The following is a 12,585-nucleotide window of genomic DNA, read 5'->3' as shown; positions in this document are numbered from 1 at the left end:
ACTCTGAAAAACAGGCTGGGGGTTCTAGAGGGGAGGGGCGTGGGAGGATGGGTTGGCCTCGTGGTGGGTATTGAGGAAGGCACGTTCTGCATGGAGCACTGGGTGTTATGCACAAACAATGAATCATGGAACACTTCATCTAGAACTAATGATGTAATGTATGGGGATTAACATAAGAATAAAAAAAAATTGACTTTTGTTTTCTTTTGGTGTACAAGTCTTTGAGTTTTTAACACATGTATAGATTTAACCACAGTCAGAATACAGAACAGTTCCATCACTCCCGAAAGCCCCCTTTGTGCTATTCCTTTCAGTTCAGATTTTGAAGGAATGCCTTGGTGCTGAAGATACTTACATTCTTACTAGGCAGCGCTCTTTGGTAGGACCCAGAAAGGGGCTGTTGAGGGGCATGGGTATGGCAGAAAATGGGCAGCCCCCAGTTCTTCCCAAGAAGCCTGGAGTGTACTCTCAGGTATGCTGGAGGCCTCTCCGTAGGAGTCTGTGATGGTGTGCATCTATTGTAGGTCTCATTGCTCATTGTACAACACTTCAGTGTTGCTTATCCTGGTAATGAACTGGAGTTTCCTCTTCCTTTAAAAAAAAAAAAAAAAGTCTGGATGATGATGGTTGTAGGCATTCATGGGTTTTGTAGTTGTATTTCAGGACTTCCCCTGTCAGTCTTAACTCTTCAAGCTTCCTGCCTATTGAGTGGCTTTCCAGGGCCAGTTATGGGGGGTAAGTTCCTGAGGGCAACTGGCCCACATCCATAAGGAACAACACGGGGTACCTAGCCCTGGAAAAGGGAGAACCCTGTCTACCCCAGAGGCAGGTGGGGGAGAGTCTGTACCTCAGAAGGAAGTCGACGCTTGGGTCCTATTTGGCCTCCTCCATTTGATTGTATTTCCTGTGAAGAATTTGTATCTGACCAAGTTTATTCCTGTATGGTCTGTTGAGGTAGGGACTGCTGTGGTAGACTTGCCAGGGAGCCCCTGGGGAGAGATCATCTGAGCGATCTGAAGGTTGTACCTCTTCTTTGAGATTGCTTAAAGGTTGTGTTTACAAATCACTGAATAGGTTTCCGTAGTGTAGTGGTTATCACGTTCGCCTGACAAATCACTGAATAGATTCATCATGCCATCTACCACTCATGACTTGGCCTTCATTGGCCTCCTGAGTATTCATTGAAAAACCATTATTGAGGGCCTGCCATGTGCAGGCACTGTGTTAGGGGTGTTACTTTTCCTGCCTCTAACTTAGGATCTAATAATTAGAAAGTCACCACCTGGGTGTTTGTTGTTTTTGTTGGTAGTGGGTTTTTTTTGGGGGTGTGGGGTGGGTGCTTTGTTCCTTTAAAATAAAAATTCTTGAGGGCGCCTGGGTGGCTCAGTTGGTTAAGCGACTGCCTTCGGCTCAGGTCATGATCCTGGAGTCCCGGGATCGAGTCCCGCATCGGGCTCCCTGCTCGGCAGGGGGTCTGCTTCTCCCTCTGACCCTCCTCCCTCTCATACTGTCTCTCATTCTCGCTCTCAAATGAATGGAATTGTTAAAAAAAAAAATAAATAAATAAATAAAATAAAATAAAAATTCTTGAAGCATGGTGCAGTGAAGGGGGGCGGTGACCATACCTTCTGTTTGTCCAATGCAATCCCGGTTTACATCTGCTGTCCTAGCTTATGACTAGTGCCTCATTCATTCTCAAGTGTCCTGTTTGGATGATAAATTAATATGGTCGCCCCAGTGAAGGGGAAAAGGAGAGGAGGGCGTTTGCTTGGTCAGCCGCTAGCTGGTCGGTGTTTTTGATGGAGTACATCTGTCGTTTGGGCTTCTCCCACGCTGTCGGGGCCACACCTGTTTGTTTTACATGCCCAAGAGATAACAACCTTACATTTGTTAGCTACCCCACGGTGCTTAACTTATCCTAACAGGGGAATCCAGGGTGATGGTGTTCTGGGGCTTTTTATTTTTTATCGAGAATGTGGGTTTTGTTGGTACATACTAGAGTCTTTCTGACATTACTCCTCATGGGGCCATCGTTGCAGTTACTCTGAATTCTGTAGAGGTGATTACAACATATGGTTGCTCAGGCCACAGTCCTAGGGATTTTGATCTGGGTGAGGCCTAAGATGTATAATTACAAACAAAACAAAACACCCAGCAACAACAACAAAAATGGTGACCGATTGTCAGCTAGGGTTGAAGAACCACTGATTTAGTCTCTGATTGAGGACACTTGGCCCATGGTAGTACGTACATATGTGAGTATTTGGAGGAGTGAGGGCTGTGGGGATTGCTGGAGAGCTCCTGCTGGCCTCCTGGGCAGCCTCTGCTCAGCTCAGCTCTACATCTTGTTTCCATGGGTCTAGGGACCCAGCTTTAACAAATCTTTTTTTTAAGAGAAACGTAAAACTTAAAAATCTGGGTTTAGAAATGTGCAGTCTCTTCATTTTTGGAAAAAAACGCACCCTCTGCCACCACTATAGGAAATGTGATGTCCAGTTTAGCCAGTGAATTACCAAGGAGAAGAACCTTGCTATATTAGCATCTAGAAAGTGGCTTCAGGTCTTCGAACTCAGAAGAATTGCCTTTATAAGATGCCAAGATAATCTGAAATGGCAGAAGCACAACCACAACAAGACGACACACTGAAGCTATGAATATGGCTCTGGTAATAGACTTTTGTTATCATTCAGCCATCGACTTTTGTGACCTCACAGCCCAAGTAGTCTCATACCAAATGTTAGTATGCAGTGATGTGTGCACCATAAATTTAGGGATTTAGTTTTCAATTAAAAATTTGTTGTGTTTTTTTTTTCCTGTTGTTGTTCTTGTTTTCCCCTCTTCCTCTGAGTATTGCCCTTACAGGAAGAAGGGAGACTTTGGTTTCAGTGCTTGGTTAGAAAGTCATAATCAGGCTCTGCCAACAGAGACCTGATACCTCAACCTTGAGGATGGGTTTTGCTGAAAAGAAGCTGTGCAGTCAGGTGGAAAATGGAGAAATCTTGCAGCTCTTTTTGGTCCAGAGCCTCTGGTTTTGCCTCTCGCAGCCCTCTCTCTCTAACCCAAGCCTGAGCTTTGCAGGAGGACGTAGTCCGTACTGAGAATGGTTTTGCTTGCTCAGAGAAAAGGTTCTGCGCTAGATGTCCATGTATGCTGGGTGGTGCCTGTTTTCACAGAGATGTACTTGGGGCACTGTGTCTGCTGTTGACAGGAAGGAGTGGAACATGTTGCCGTTATTGGAGCTTGAATAGAACCACCATGTTGCCTATAAGCTGCAGAGGATGCTGCCCTGGCTAAGGTAGTAGGGCTAGTGTGGCGTACCCTGGGGCGCCTGTGAGTTTTTCTGTGTAGATGAATTCTGGCTCAGAAGGTCCTGCAGGGCAAGTCATTCATCACCTTCTTCGGTTCTCTGCCCAAATGACAGGGTATCAGAGAGGCCTGCCTCCCTGACCACCAGTATAAAATAACAACCGCCCCCATCCTGGCACACTGCCTCTCCTCTTCACTCTGCTAGGTTTTTCCCTGTAGTCTTTTTTTTTTTTTTATGCATCAGAACATATTCACAACAGCAGCACTGGTGTATTGCTTGTGTCCCCTCTTAGAATAAAGAACACAGACTTTATCTACTTTGTTCGCTCTTGTATCCCTGGATTGTGGACCTCAGAGCCAAGAACATTTTATAGTGAGATGACCACACTTCTGAGAAGTTAAGTCATAAATCTGTCTAGTGGCAGAGTGAGCAGTTGACTCAATGATCAGAATTTTTGTTTACTTCTAGTATCTTGGGTTTATCTTGGGAAAGCAAATTTTGGTGTATTTGTGGCTTGAAGAGTTTCAATTCAGTGTTCTCTTTCTAACTACAGTTCCATAGGGTAATTTTGGCTGCCTGTGTCTGTGGGTTGAAGAGAATGACTTCCCTGGAGCAGCACATTCATTGCTTGCTTAGTCTATGAGACCTTGTTTTATCAGGGCGTTGTTCAAAGGGAGGGGCTGAACCACAGGGAGGAAAGAGTGGCATTGGGCATTTCTCCCGCCATCTCAAGTTAAACATGTTGAAGGACAGAGTTAATTAGGCAATTACATAGATTTGTGAGTGCTCACAGTCACTTATTGTGGATTTGCTTGGCCAGCAAACCATGTGAGGCCATGGCTTCTGATCCCCTAGATGGTTTGGTTTCAAAGTTAGGTCTTTCTCCTTTGTATTATTTTTCTGAGTCCTGCCCTTTTATACTGATAGTCCCAGGCTTTTTGTAGACCTCAGTACAGAATCCTGCAAGGCAGGCACTGGATAAGGAGGTGTCTTGTGGGGGTAGCAGCAGAACTTGGGGTGGCTCCTTGGCAACTGTCCGGTTTCTCAAGGTGCCTTGATTGCGACACCTGAGGCTGTGGAATGAGTAACGGGATGACTGAAAAGGATTAAGAAGAGTTGAGAGGAGAGGGCTTTGATAAAACAGCCTATTGAAATCTTCCCTCCGCCTGAGGGGGCAGGCAGGGAAGCAAATAAACTTGTATGGAGGCACATACCAGCAGCCCCTGACTGACCACAGGTGCTTCGTACCACGTTTCACATGCCAACTTCTGCTGCTGGCTATTGTCAGTTACTGAGATGGGAGCAGGTTCTGGAATGCAAACCTTTAGCTTTAAATTGCTATGGCCTGTGAGGAAATGTGCTGATCCAAATCACTGATTCAGGTACCTAGACCTTTGAAGCCGTTTTGCCCTCTTTCTAGCTGTATGACCTTGGGCTAGTTTTCCAATCTCATGGAACCCCACTTCCTTTCTTTCTGTAAAATAGAAATGGTTTTCTTCTTTGTAAGGTTGTTGCAAGGGCTTCCTGTGCTTTATATTAAGGTACTTGTATATTTTTTAGTGTGCCAGGCACAAAAATACATATTATTGAAAATATTGTGGAAAGAATGAACACACAGTGTGTGCTTCTTTACCATCTTTTCCTTTGTGGGATGGGAGAGGTTTATTTGTTGGTAGGAAGAAGGAAGAAAGGAGGAGACAGAAAAATAGAGGGAAGCATAAATATCATCCCCATTTCACTTTGCCTTTTCATTGAATTATGAAATGTGATCGTTCCATGGCGTGTCTTACAGAGTAGTCAGGGAAGGCGGTCAGAACACTGCCTTTATCAGCCCTACGGAGTTTATGTAAGCCCTAATAAAGTCCTAAAACTGTTTTTTATTTTATTATTCACAAAGTCTTTCATTGTGATTCTAATTCTGAGAAAGCTATAATATAATGGGTGTGCACAACTCAAAAAGAAACGGTTACATAACTGAGGAAAATTCATCTGTTTTTATAATATGGTTCTTTGTAGTAGATCATGATTTTTAACAAAAGATGCTTTGAAGAGAGAATTTTCTTTTTCAAATGCCAAGGCAAGAGTTCTTCCTATTTTCTTTGGAAATATCTTTTAAGCTATCAATTATCTTTATTGATTTTGACCTAGTTAAATTTTAGATGGACATGGTATGAGTTTGCATGAGCATACTTTGACTTTGAAAACTTGAGTTGATGGTATGAATGCATCATTTCTGGTAAGAGATGCTATCAAATGGACCTCAAAGGGAAATTCTAAGGGTGGGTTTTCTCTCAAATCTCTTTTTTTAAGGAAGAATAGGGGAATTATGAGGAATGAATCAATTCATGAATATGCTTATGAATATTCAACACAAGCATATTAAGGGTTGGATACAGACTTTGAAAACCAGAAGGAAATAAGAAGTATGTCAGAGACCACATGAGGGAAGAATTATGCCCTCTACACTGTGTCAGTGCTGAGGACACAGCAGCAGAAGTAGTTGAGGTTCAGAAACTAGGTTATATTTGTATTTAGAAATCTTTCAGGGAGACACGAAGCTGCTTACAGGATGACGTCATATGAATACTGTAAATATATCTGGGTTCAAGGGCAGTGTTAGTGTCAGCTTCTTGAAGTGCTGAGAAAAGGTAAGGAACAATTTGAAAACCTTAATTAAAGGTTGGGTTGGTGATAAGTAGGAAGGGACCATAGGCGGATCAGGAGCCCAGAATGGAATCTGAATCCCTTGCATCGTTTAATCTCTTGCCTCTTTTCTTTTCTTTTTTCTCTTCTCTTCTCTTCTCTTCTCTTCTCTTCTCTTCTCTTCTCTTCTCTTCTCTTCTCTTCAATAATCTCTGCACCCAACATGGGACTTGAACTCATGACCCCAAGATCAAGAGTTGCATGCTTTACCAGCTGAACCAGTCAGGCACCCCTAATCTCTTGCCTTTTGATTTGTGTCTGAAACTTCCAACTCTTTTTCTCTGTCTAGGCCAATGAGAAGAGTTCGGTTTGAGTGCTTTAGTGATGCGTGAAATGATATTTCAATATTGAAATTGTGCTGTGGGTAAATACTGAAAATCTGGTGTCCTGTGGGTTATGGGGAGAAATGCAGGGGCACTTTTTGATGGAGTAGGGGGTTAGTGATTGGAGGAGAAGGAAGGGAACCCACAAAATTCTGTGTTTCATCTTTTGTGGGTAAATGGTTAGACATTGTAATAAACAAGCTTTTCATTAAAATTCACTGCTCTGTGTATGATGCCTCCTAGAGTCTTATAGGAATCACGGGAATCCTGGAACTCTGGGCTTCAGCACTATGTCTGCTCTGGCTTCACAGTGGTTGGTGTAGTTGAGCCGTTTTGGTTGTTCTGCTGTGGTGTAACACTGGGCTCCCCAACTGGTCGGTCAGGTCACAAGGCCACAGTTCCCTTCTCTGAGTCTTTCTTATCTCCTCATTTGAGAAACTAAAAAGTTAGACCTATATATAAAAAAATAAAGACAGGATTCCCTGCTTTGGAGTTAGGGACCTGTGGTCACCTTACATAATGCTAAGGGAAGGCCAGAGGAAGAGGAGTTCAGATTGAGGATTATGTTAAGGATAAACATGGATCATTAGTATTGTGGTAATTTAAAAAGGAAGTGTAGTATATGATGTGGTTTTAAGTAAGAAAATATTTCAGTGTCTAATAGTAGTTACAGGTACTGTTAATTTGTATGGGGTCTCAAGAGAAAAATGCTGGTTGTATATTTTGTTTGAAATCTTAATGAATAGACGTTAATTACGTTGTGATAGATTTATATAAGTAGGTTTATCTCTCCCTCTGCCCAAAGATATCTCACATTGGGGGGAAACATCTAGCATGACCATGGTCTTTTTGAAATTGGGAAGGTTTGACCTTGAAGGACCTGCCCCCTGCCTTGAAAGCTCCTCAGATGCCATGCTCAGCCGTGCTGACCTCTCTGCTGATGGCACTGCTGCCCTGTCAGTGCTCTCAGTCATGATACTGCCCCCTGGCTCCAGGGCTGCCGCCTCGTGTGTGACCTATTGCAGAGGGTTGTGACTGTCACCATTTCACACAGGAAGCAAATGATGTCCAGAAGAGGTTAAGTAACTGGCCTGAGGTCGCCCTCCTAGTGTGTGGTGGACTTGGGCTTTGGATCTAGGGCTCCTGGCTTCAGTGCCTGCTTTGGGTGCCATTCTTCTGTAGTATTTGAGTATCTTACTATGTGAAATAAGAGGAACTGATTTTTAAATTTTCTTATTTTTCTCCCTTAAAAACATTAATAGAAATTTTTATCATAACAATAGCAATCATACAGAAAAGTAGAGAAAGGTGAACTCACCATTTTTTGTAGCTTGAAACCGTCAACAAATATGAAAATAATGTTCATTACATGCAGTTCTTGCTGTGAGAGCACTTAAGTAGGGAATGTGTGTTCTAGGAGTTGTGCATTGTATCTCCATTGGTCATTTTCTTTTGTCCAGTGCTTAGTTAAAATACCGTCAGGAGTATAGTATTTTAATGTATCTTGACAGAGTCATGCAATCAAATTTCAGTTCTAGCATTACCACATTGACTACTTAGCTGTTGAATATAGCATACTGTATCTCATGGTGGCTAATAACTTTATGCATATGTTTGCCTATAGTAAAGGATATGGAGTTTGTTATGCTATTAGACATTCTTTTGTTATTTTAAACTAAAATTGCTGAATCTGAAGTCAGTTCTGAGTTTTTCAGATAATTAGGGGGAAAGGCAGTTGCATATGCATATTAAATGTTAGTGATAGCTTGTTTGCAGAATCCCAGATCTCTTGTTTTAGATGCTTGGATTTGAAGATTTTCCAGTGCCTTTTCTTTTATTATTAATCTAAGAATAGATATGCTGATTTTTTTTGTCCTTTGTATTTTCTGAATGCTTACTATTGGTGCTTTTTAAATTTTCCAGTTTCCCTCTTAAAATAGGATTCCTCACACTTGGTACTGTAGTCCAGCCACTGGCTCACGTGAGTACCATACCACGGGGCTACTGCCTCCTTTGAAAGGGGCACTATCCTCTTTAATGCAGCTTTACTAGGTGTCTTTAAAAAGCAGCTGCCCTTCCTTCCCACCTGACCCACTACCCAGCCATATCCCTCCGTGTCTTTGAAGGAATTATGATAAACTCTCGTGGCAGCATTTCTTTTCTTGCCCCTTTCATGTATGTGTCCATCTAAATTGTCTCCACTTCTCAACATGAAGGTGCTTTTTGCTACAGTGCTGGCTTACCTAACTGGAACTTGCTTGCTGTCTGTCCAGCAAACACCCCCCGCCCCCCGCCCGCCCTGCCGAATCTGTCCTAGAACACAGCTGAAAATGACAGAACAAGCATGCAGAACCCAGATGACTGGGCCCTTTCTTTGTAGGAGTCAGAATATTACCACCTTACGTAATGTTCCCTGAAGCTGTCACTTAATTGCAAGGACAGGATAGTAATTGATGTTGATAATAATTTCCCTGAGCCATTAAGAAAAGTAACTCTAATGTACTCAAGATTTCAGGATTTGGAAAGATTTCCATCTAGATTGGGCTTTTAAAAAAAAAGATGTATGCGTCAAAACGACTCATTTATTGGGGAGTGGGCACTAGAAAAAAGTTTTTCATGCTGATTATTTTGATTGTAATTCTTAGTAGACATTAAATCTGTACATTCTCTGCTACTGAGGCATAATTGTCTTTTTTTTTTTTTTTTAAGGATTTTATTTATTTATTTGACAGAGAGAGCAAGAGCAGGACACAAGCAGGGGGAGTGGGAGAGGGAGAAGCCGGCTTCCTGCTGAGCAGGGAGCCTGATGTGGGGCTCGATCCCAGGACCCTGGGATCATGACCTGAGCTGAAGGCAGACACTTAACGACTGAGCCACCCAGGCACCCCAACATCATTGTCCTTAAAGGGAATGTTGTTCCAGATAAGATAGCTCCAACCTAAGAAAGACATAATTCTATATTGAGGTCTTTAATTTTAAACTCTTGAGGGAATAGAAGCACTGTCTTCTTATTAAATTGCAAGTGTGGACTGATCTCCTAACGCTCACATATTCCTGTGCTTTCTTTGCCTTCCTGCTCATCCACAGCCCTGATCATGGAAGGGAGGAAGAGGCAGATAAACAGTTGTTGACTGTAATGAGAAATATTAGTTACAAGGATGAAATGTGCAAAAATATGAACCTACTTACTTCATATTTGTTTGGGTTGTGGAGAAGTGTGATGGGAAAAGCAGGTGTCGGTGGGGATATGTTGCCATTATTCCTGCTCTGTTGTAAGGAGGTGTTTAGAAGACTGAGGTGTTTCCTGAAGTGCTCTGAGCTGTCTCTCTCAAGTTAATTATGTGGTTCCTTATCTTAAATGGCTTATGGAGTGCTGTCTGGGTAAATATGCCTCTCCTCTTTGGTTGAGTTTTGGAATTTTCACAGACACTTCCTAGAAAAGAGCACTCAGGAGTGGGGGGACTGTGGGTTTGGGTTTACAGTGCAGAACCGGTGAAGCTGGTCTTTGCCTTTGGGGTGGATGGATGTGGAATCTTAGAAAGAGTGGTCAGTGGATTTCCCAGTACTGAGCTCATGCCATTCACACATGGTCATGTAGGTTCATATTTGTCCTTTGAAATAAGGAAATATAAGGGGGAGCAGATTGGAATTTAAAAAAATGGTTTAATCTTTATTAGGGCAGTTTTAGGTTCATAGCAAAATTGAGAGGAAGATACTGAGATTTCTATATACCCCTTGTTCCCACATGTGCATAACCTCCCCCATTATGACATCCCCCACCGGAGTGGCACATTTTGTACAATTGATGAATCTACACTGACATGTCATAATCACTCAGAGTCCATCGTTTACATTAGGGTTGCTCTTGGTGTTGTACCTTCCGTGGGTTTGGACAGATGTATAACAACCTGTATTCATCATTATGGTATAGTACAGAGTAGATTAACTTCCCTAAAAATCGTCTGTGCCTCGCTTGTTCACCCTCCCTTCTCCTGTTGGAATTTTTAAGTTGAACTATGTGTGATGTGATAAGACATCCTGGGGAGAAAATTGGCACACTGGGGGCATAGCCCCACTGGTGTACGTCCTTCCTGCTCTCTGGGTGTACTTTCTTGTCTGTAAAATCAGCTGTTTTGTTAACTAGGCTTGCCTATCCTTTCAGCTCCTGGAAATTTCAGAACATAAGTTCTTTGTTTTTATTATAAACATATTTGACATTTCTTAGAATTTATGTGTTAGAAATCTGACCTTCACATATCAAAACCCCCAGCTAAGACAATGAGTGTATATGTTACTGTAAGTAAATACTGTATAGTCCAAAAAGGATATGAGGGCTTGAATTTGGGCTTTTTAATACAAGCTTGGAAAAGTGATTTCCAAACTTCAGAATGCATAAGAATCACTAGAGACTGGCTTAAAAAGTCATGGATTCCTATACCCCACTTAATGGAATTCTCATGTGTCGGTCTGGGATGGAGCCTGGAAATCTATACATCATGGGTGAAAGTGAGTGATTTTTGTAATTGAATTTGACATGCTTAATAGAAATACTTAACATCTCTCTCTCCCATAGTAAACCTCTTATATCTAAAATATTACATCTGCAAACCAACAGAACACCACTAAAAAATCATTAAGATCAAGTAACAGTTCCCAAGTTGGATGGGAATGAGGAGCAGCTGGTCCGTTGCCTCTTCTGCGGCAGCCATACACATCACCCCTTGATGGAATGCCCTCTTCCGACTCAGTGGGAGACTGGCATCTTCTTGGTCGGGTGCAGAGTATGAAAAGCTCCTTTTGTCCTTATGTTTGGAGAGAAGTGATGCAGTTTTGTGACAGATCTAGTCCTGGGTGAGTTGCTGAGTTCTCCCCCTTCCTCCTGGCCCGTTGATACCTGTATAAACTGTCCCTTTCTGGGATTTGGTAAGGAGTATTTGCAGTTCAGATCTCAAGTGATCCGCATCTTGTCCTTTGATGATCTTTGAGAGCATCGGGGCAATCCTTGAAGGCCCTGCTATAGCCTCCATGGTGGGTCTACACTATTAGCCTCACAGTGATGGTCCCTTTAACAACACCTTCTGCGCCTCGTGCCAGAGCAGACCAATTGGTGTCACACTGTCCTGTTTGCTAAGTGTTTCTGCTACAGAGTACAGTGTTTCTCTGTCACCATGTTAGTGCCCCTTCTTGTGGATTTTTTTTTATACCCCTCTAAATTATAAACTTCCTGAGGGCTGATGTGGTGTTTTATCTCCCCTGGAAGCATAGGGCATGTCCTGGGCACTGGTTAAAAATAGTCAGTCTTCAGTTCACTGAGTTTTGGTGTTGATGGGTTTTTCTGTTAAGCAAATAGAAAACCAATATAAGGAAGTTAATCTCTGGAGTTTTTATTTCAGGTTAAACTCAGCAGAAAGGAAAAGCATTCTGATCTCCAGTATTTATTGAAAGAAAATTTATGGTGATATGAAGGAAGCAACAAACAAGCCTGTTAACGAGTTTCAGAAAGCCAAGGGTGAGGGGCTTGAATGTGTTCACATATACCTTCAGATTACCTAAAGAATTCCTTCAGGATGTTCTTTCATTGACTTTTCCTGATTTATCATAGGAGAGTAAAGTCAGATTAAGTTTTTATTATTGGTTACTACATTTCCATGTTTGATTATAATCACTTAAAATATTTATGTTACAGAATAGTATACTTGGCAGCTCCTATGTAAGTTGGTTTAATGGGACGTTTGTGGTCATTTCTGTTTTAAAGTTTACAGCCTGATATAGGGAACAAGTCTGGGTATGAATCTTGAGCTGATTAACTTAACCACTTAATCTTTTCAAAGCTTCAGTTTCTCTTTCTATGAAATGGGGACATTGGTACCTATGTTGGGTTGTATCAGGAGTAAGTGAAAGTGCATAGATAATACTTTGTTCACTACATGCCCCAAGAGTGGGGACATCCTGGTGCCTTGTGTCCTGTTCTTACAGTCCTATCTCTCGTACTGGAATGCTTCCAAGGAGTCACAAGGGTCATACTTGCTGGAGTTCAGGCTGTGATGTGCACCCCTCTGGGTTGTTGAGGGAAGAAAATATTTGTTGTTCCTGAATTGTGTTTACTTATCTTGCAAAGTGTCATAAATTTAATAGAGTTTTCTTCTCTAATAGTCTGTCCACTCTCTCAGGCTGAGTGAGTACAAAAGCTTTATGATTCTGTGAAGAAAGGTAAGAGTTAAATAGGAAGCTCTGAGTGCAGAAAAGGAGCTG

At 42.1% G+C, this 12,585-nt stretch overlaps 1 protein-coding gene and 1 long non-coding RNA gene across 51 annotated transcripts in view; one reads left to right on the top strand and one right to left on the bottom strand.

Annotated features, from left to right (window-relative positions):
- MAP4K4 (mitogen-activated protein kinase kinase kinase kinase 4) overlaps positions 1-12,585 on the top strand; it is a 178,209-nt gene that overhangs the window by 56,620 nt on the left and 109,004 nt on the right. The gene's annotated exons all lie outside the window — the stretch shown is intronic.
- On the bottom strand, positions 6,076-6,271 carry LOC145723873 (uncharacterized). The gene is made up of 2 exons (XR_014149224.1): positions 6,169-6,271; positions 6,076-6,133 (listed from the first exon to the last, which is right to left on the bottom strand). It is a non-coding gene; the product is annotated as an uncharacterized LOC145723873 (long non-coding RNA).

The sequence above is a fragment of the Leptonychotes weddellii genome, chromosome 10, assembly GCF_054177405.1.
Source record: "Leptonychotes weddellii isolate Sample4059 chromosome 10, ASM5417740v2, whole genome shotgun sequence".
In the NCBI taxonomy this organism is placed as follows: Eukaryota; Metazoa; Chordata; class Mammalia; order Carnivora; family Phocidae; genus Leptonychotes; species Leptonychotes weddellii.
This window is presented reverse-complemented; position numbering and strand designations above follow the sequence as displayed.